The sequence below is a fragment of the Cryptomeria japonica genome, chromosome 3 (genome assembly GCF_030272615.1).
Source record: "Cryptomeria japonica chromosome 3, Sugi_1.0, whole genome shotgun sequence".
Lineage (NCBI taxonomy): Eukaryota > Viridiplantae > Streptophyta > Pinopsida > Cupressales > Cupressaceae > Cryptomeria > Cryptomeria japonica.
The window spans coordinates 604,391,484-604,399,480 of NC_081407.1; positions in this window are offsets into that span (position 1 = coordinate 604,391,484).

The window sequence follows — 7,997 nt, forward strand, 5'->3', positions numbered from 1 at the left end:
ATTCACTAGGTACTGTGAAGAGAATAGTATCAAATGGCAACTTTCTACACTAAGGACACCAAGGTAGAATGGTATCGTAGAGAGGAACAACTGGTTAGCTGTTGAAGTTGCTAGGACAATGTTGATACAAGGAGGTGTAGCAAAAACCTTTTGGAAAGAAGTTGTCAGCATAACTGTCTACACTATGAACCAAGTTCTGGTGAAGAGAGGTAAGGAAAAGACTCTTTATGAATATTGGTATGGAAGATCACCTGATGTTAGCTATTTTAAGATATTTGAAAGCAAAAATTTTATTAAGAGAGGTGATTACATTAGAAAATTTGAGACTAAGAGTGATGAAGGTATATTTCTTGGCTATTCCACGAAGAGTAAGGCCTACAAGTGTTTTAACAACCGGACACAAAGAATTGTTGAGAGTGTTGATGTTCGAGTGGATGAATTTCTCGAAGTATCAGAAGGAACCAGTTCAGAGAAAAAGGATGAAGATCCTTGCATTGTGTTTTTGGAACCAGAAACTGTGAAATCTGAAACCAGCAAAGCAAATTCTGATGCACTTGTTCAACCAAAACAGATTAATTCAAAAGAAGATGATGATAATGAAAAAGATGAACTTGAAGATAATGATCATGTTATTCCTAGATATGAGACTGAATCACAATCCTAAACATATTATTGGGGATAAGTATGCTGGAGTACTAACCAGAAGAAGAATCATAGAGAATTCTTGCATGATCTCCACTATTGAACCAAGAACTGCTAAGGAGGTATTTGGTGATGATCATTAGGTTAAAGCTATGGAGGAGGAATTGGATCAAATTGAGAAGAACAACACTTGGACCCTAGTACCCCAACTGTTAAATAAGAATGTTATAGGTACTGAATGGGTATACAGGAACAAGTTGAATGAAGATGGTGTTGTAGTTCACAACAAGGCAAGGTTAGTTTGCAAGGGTTATGCGCAAGAAGGAGAAGACTATGGCAAAAATTTTGCACCAGTAGCAAGACTGGAAGGTGTCAGAACTTTAATTGCATTTGCAACCCATGAGAAATTCAAGGTATATCAGATGGATGTTAAGTCTGCATTTTTGAATGGGATATTGGAAGAAGAAGTATACATAGAGCAGCTAGATGGTTATGCTTTGAATAATGAGAAAGACATGGTATGCAGATTGCATAAATCTTTATATGGATTAAAGCAAGCACCGAGAGCATGGTATGAAAGGCTTCATATACATTTGATGAAGATAGGCTTCTGAGAACTAGTGATGATAGTAACATATATCTCAAGTCTAAAGGAGATGAAATACTGGTCAGTGAAGTATTTGTTGATGATATCATATTTGCAAGTAATGATGTCATGAGCAATAATTTTGTAGATGAAATGAAAAATGAGTTTGAAATGTCTTTAGTATGAGAAATTAAAAAATTCATAGGCTTGCAGATACAACAAATGAAGAATGGTATTTTTATTACACAGTCTAAGTATGTGAAAGAGGTTTTGAAGACATTCAGCATGAGTGACTATAAACTAGTTGGGATACCAATGGTTATAGTTTGCAAGTTGTTTAAGGAAGATGAATCTAAGTCTATTGATGAGAAGGAATATAGGTCAATGATTGGAAAACTGCACTATGTTGTTCACAATAGACCGGACATAGCTCATGTAGTTGGCATAGTTGCTAGATTCTAGAAGAATCCTAAGGAAACACATTTGATAGCAACCAAGAGAATTTTTAGATACCTGAAAGGTACTGTTGACTATGGATTATGGTATCCATATGAAGGAAACTTTGATTTGAAGGTATACACAGATGCTAATTGGGTAGGAAATGATGACCAGAAAAGAACAATTGGTGGAGCATTATTTCTTGGAGAAAGGCTTGTTTCATGGAGTAGTAAAAATCAGAGTTGTACTTCACAATCTACTACTGAAGCTGAGTATGTTGCAGCTTATATGAATTGTACACAGGCTATTTGGATGAGGCACATTTTGGAAGGTTTTAAGATGAATATTTCAGAACCTACAAATATTTTATGTGATAATACAAGTGCCATAAATATTTCCAAGAATCTTGTTTTGCACACATGAACCAAGCACATTGAATTGAAGTATCATTTCTTGAGGGAAAAAGTGTAGAGAAAATATGTTATCTTAGAGCATATTTCTACCAAGGAGCAGCTTGCAGATATTTTTACCAAGCCTCTACCTAAGACTACATTTGAGTATCTTAGAAGTCAACTAGGGTTTGTACCCCTTCATGAGGTTAGTTAAGCATGATGTTGATTACATCAATCCTTGAACCACTTGCAAAATTTTACAAGGATTGGTGTAGAAGTGGATGTATTCCACAGGGGGGGCATCAAGTTGTAGTATGTTGTTGATGCATAGTGAAACTTTGACATTACATGTTTTACTTTCAATTTGGCATTATTGTCAAAGGGGGAGAAGAATAATGTGATTATAGGAAGGAAAACCAGTGACAAGCTGAAGACATGGAATGCATGGTGAATACTTGATAATGTAAATCAAGATTCCTATTCACAATCATGAAACAATCAATGGTGTTGATATTTGTATTGCCATCAATGCAAAAAGGGGAGAAGAATAATGTGATTATAGGAAGGAAAACTAGTGACAAGCTGAAGACATGGAATGCATGGTGAATACTTGATAATGTAAATCAAGATTCCTATTCACAATCACACAACAATCAATGGTGTTGATATCTGTATTGCCATCAATGCCAAAGGGGGAGATTGTTAGAATTTGCATGAAGATTGCATTAATGATATGTTATGTTGTCATTGATGTCAATTGAACCGGTAATGATATTGTTGATATTGTTGTAATATTATTACTATAACCGGTAGGAATAATTTGTGAAGAGAACCAGTAACCATTGTAATGGTGTAAACTTTATTTATTGTTGTAATTGGTAAACCCTACCAGTTGTTTTTGTTAAACCCTAACCGATTAAGGTTGTTGAATTGGTTATATTGGTTTATGATCTGATGTCGAGCAGTAATGATGGTGACACGTATGGTCATTGTATGAAGATAAGTTCGAAATGTTTTGGCACATTGTTTTTCTAGGTAATGAACAAATGTATTTGCATTTGATGCAAAGCGTGTGATGAGTTACTGAGCTTGATGAAGTGGTAATCAAGGAGCAGTTGAGGTTTTCTTGATTGATGTGTAGAGATTTCTATGTAATCCAAAGGTCATACTTGAACCGACTTGTTTGTAATCTCTATGAGAGAATTAGGTTTCTTTTTGTGTTACCGACTTGATTGATTTGTTTATAAGGCCGATGAAGTTGTCTAGTTGAAGATGTTGGTAGAGATCAGTTGAGTGTGTGGTTGTCGAACTGAATGATGAGTCTACAGTTTGAGTAAAGGTTGATAGGAGCTTAAAAGGATCTAATCAAGCAAGTGTAGTGCTATTCAGACAGATCAGCAAATTCCTGTTGTTTTCTAACAATTACAATAGAATTGAAATCCCCTAACTAGGTAAGCTCTAACAAGCTTGGTGCTATGCAAATCCTCTAACAAGGTAGTCCATTAGCTTGGATTTTCAAATCCTCTACTAAGGTTACTCCTTATAGGGCATTGCTTCTAACAAGGCATTTGTAGTCAATCCCTTAACCGGGTGATTCCTAACAGGATTAGTTCTTAACATGACTTTTGTAAAGCTTTAACAGGCTTGGCTCCTAACAGGGCGAACTTCAAAAGAGTTCAGATATTATCTTGTGAGTCTCATCTCACCATGGTTTTTACCTATTTGGGTTTCCACATCAAAAATACTTGTGTCATGTGGCAAATGTTTTTGTGGTTATGATCTTATGGATGATTTGATTAACTACTTAAATATTTCTGATAAGGCATGATAACTGGAAGTATTGAGAAATGAAGTATGTTGACATATGATAAATAATTTAGATGTTTACAAGTCTAATGATGTTTACTATTAAGTTGTTCTAACAGTCAACCGGTTTTCTTATGATTTTTCATCTTGACAGTGGTATTTCATTGATAAGTTTACTTTGTGTGATTGAGATTGAGATTGGGAAAGTTTGTATCAGTTTTTCTATTTACTGATTCACCCCCTGCTCCCTCTCGATAATCTATCGGATACTTATTCTTTCATCATACCATCATTATATCCTTATTTTTATTATAGATATTTGTTAGTAGGTGAAAATATGTTGTAGTGTGTAGAATATTTAATTATATGTGCTAAAAGCCAAAAATTATTAAGAGAAATTTAACTGATTGAGCTAAACATGTTAAGTAGAGAATAGAATAATCATATTAAATGATGTATTTTTTTATGATTCTTTAAAATCATATATTAACATTAAAAACCATTTCTATGTTACAAATCCATTAATCTTGTGTTAGAAAATTAATTCTTATGGGTACCCTCAGTTGTGTCCAAGAGCCCTTGGATCTTGTCGCACACATTCCTCTTCCAATCACTAAATTATATTTATTTTATTGGGCTATGTATCTGATGTCCATTTTTGTAGACTTTTTAACAACAAATTTATTTGCAATAAAATTTAATCTATGTTGGTAAGTAGTAAATTTGAAGAGGAAAACAAAAAGAAGAATAAAAAAATAGTTAGTGTTGAAAAAAAGAAGAGAAGTTGCAGCATTAGTAGAGATTATGAAGAAAAATAGAGGTAGCCTTGTTCACAACAACAAGAAGAATCAAACAAAACTAATTGTTCGTAGTAGCTCCAAAAAACTATAGGAAATAGTCATACACAATAGTTCCAAGTAGGTATAGAAGAACTATTTATAAATATGTTGTAATTTTAATTTAATTTTTTATTTTTTTGTAAATGTTTATTCTTATGTTAAACTAGAAAAATATAGTGTACCTCAAGTTTTTTGAGCACATCACAAGATTGAGAGGAGGGGGTTAATAAATCCAAGCTTAATAAAAAATCATTCTTATCTTTTAAACTTCAAGCCACAATCAACTTATTACTGCAATTATGAAGCATGATAGCATAAAAAATAATATGCACAAGAATGCTAGAATTATGTTGAAAACCTAAAAGGGAAAAACCACAGTGAGAATCACAATCAAAATATGAATAATTGATTACAATGTTTTAGGCTAAAGGAAAAGGATCTCATTGGACCTGATTGGAATTGTAGGACTAAAGTGCACAACCTTAGGGAAAGATACAAGGGACTTACAATACTAAGATTTGTGCTATCTTAGGGAAAGATACAAAGCACCGCACAAGTTGCCAAAAGGAGCTCATTGTCTTCTCATGAGTATAGGGAATAGATAAATGAAAATGAACAAGATCTCCTATCATGAAATTGTCCTTGAACTATTATGTCAATATTAAATCATCAAAATGAGCTTCACAAATATGATTTTGCACTTCTACTACATCAAATATGCTTACATATCATTTAGACCCACTTCAAATCAATTCACACACATTCCACACATCAAATCATAAACCCATAAATCTATATATACAAGATTATTCATTAAAACCCTCAACTAGGTCAGCCATAGAAAAAATATATAATATTATTGTAGTGTCAAAAAATTGCGACCCCTGCAATTTTAACCATATTTGGGGTTGTCACCTTGGCAACAACATATCCTTCCTTAATCGAGACCTATTTCTGCATTTCCAACCTTTCACTCTTCCTCCTTCATGTCTTGTGTTTGATTTAGACCCTATCCGAGCCCCAAAATAGGGTAGGACAAGGGCATGATGCCCCTATCCTCACCCCTTAGTGTGGCCCAATGTTTGGTTTGCTCGATCACCTATGCATTTCTTGTCTTTGGGGTTTGTTATTCCTCTTTGTCGGGCTTTGGTGGTTGAAAGTTAATCCTTGAGGCATGTATAAAAGGGAATTCAATAACCTCATTCATGGATGGATGAAAAACGAAAAGACAGATAGAGAGAATAAGGAGAAGATACAAGATTTCAAGGTCATCATCAAGCATTCGAGCATCCAAGTCTTCTTAATTCATCCATAGGAGAAACAATACAACATTAATTTGCAAGCATGTGTGTGTGTGTTAGGTTTTTGTCATGTTACATGTCAATTCATACAACATTTGTGGTTACATTCAAGAAGAAATAAATCATCAACAACAAGTTGCAGATCTACAAGGTATACATCTCCATTGTTTACATTCAAGAATTTGCAATTACTTTCTTTCTAGGTTGATTCCTCAACCAGGGTTTGACTAAGGCAAACCCCCATCCACAACCCCCCTTTCTTCTCTTTTTTATGTGTAGGTTGCAGGTGTGCAACTATAATTGCAGGTTTGGGCTTCATTTGCAGAGATAGAAGAACCCTTTTCATTTTGTGGTGGACCATGTACATTCCCGCCACAGTACCAATGAATTTTCTCCAAATTTGTAGGGTACATCCACGTCACTTTAATTATCTCAGACCCAAAGTTACAAAACGACCTCGAACAAGTAGCACCTCTTTTCACTCATTTTCTCTCTTTTCCACATAGTCAACAAGTCAACTTTCTCATTTACAAAAGAGGGTAAATCAAACTTCAACCACTTGCAATCCACTCAAAATTCACATCCTTGTTTCCCTCAGATTTGGATCTAGTGGATTCAACCCCTCTTTTGAATGTAAAGTTCTTCCCAAGTGAAAATCATCCTAGTGGCTTCCTTTCTCTCTCCTAGGTGGGGAGTCACTAGGATCCAATTTTCCACTTTACATTTTGGTGAACCCAACATCTTACAAATTAATTCTGATTTCTCATTCTTAGATGTGATTAATTGCAATTTTAATTTCAAATTTTCATTTTTCAATTTTTAATCTATTTGAAAATTTTAGACGTAAATTGCATAAAAACGCTAATTTTTCATTTTGAGAAAATTAAGCTTGTGAGGTGTAAAATTTTCATTGCTTGATTCTAGATCTAATTTCTATTTCAAAATTGCAATTCAAATCCGTCACTTTATTCTAAAAATTCAGTTTTAATTTTTAAGATCTGTTCATTTTCGACCTTTGACTGCAAGTTTGAGTGATCTAGACATCTCCAAATCAGTTGTTTTTTTGGATTCCACATTAAAATCATAATCTCTATCATCCCTGAAAAATTTCAAAAAAAGTTGGTCAGACTGTATGCATTCCCACCACGATCCTCGGCTTTTTTCCCAAAATTTTGGGAGATGAAATTGACTGTATTTTTTTCCTCAAATCCAAAAAGTCAGTGTACTTTATCAATTTTAACACTCTCTAAGGTCAAACACAAATTCAAAATTCATCAAATTCACATCTTAGAATTAATTTTAATTAAAAAGGTCCTAATTTTAGATCTGCTTTTCCAGCAAATTCAGATTTTTTTAATGGCAATTAATAAATTGGATTTGATTTCTCTTTCGCATGTGATTACATTAATTTTTGCATATATTTATCATGTGTTGGATAAGAGTTTCTTCCATTTCCTATTGCTTCTCTTTCTTCATAGCACTTGGTCATATTGTGTTGTTAGGGTTTCCAAATTATTAGATCTCAAAGCTTTCATGTATCATTTATGTTGCATTATGGTGATGTTGTTAACAAAATGCATTTCCTATGTTAATCACCTTAAAGCTTTTGTAGATCCTAAACCTAAAGATCCTAATCCTTGTACTTGTCCTAGGGTATCTGGTGTGAAAGACATGAGATCCAATGCTTTACCCAATGATCTTTCTACAAGAGAGAAAGCATTGGAAAGTAATATGGATCCATCTTCTTCTTCTACACACACCCTTGAGAAAGGGGGGCAATATGACAGCATCAACATTATTACATCTTTAGATCCTCCTTATTCTCCTAAGACCTATCTTCAACATCAAATTCTATGTAGGGAGGATGATGTCATGCATTTTATTCATGACCTTTCCCCTCGCATAGAAATCACTAAAAATGAGTTTTTAGATGAAGAAGATGTTCTTCCCCAATCTTCCAAAAAGGATAAGCTTGATAAAGGAAAAGAGATTT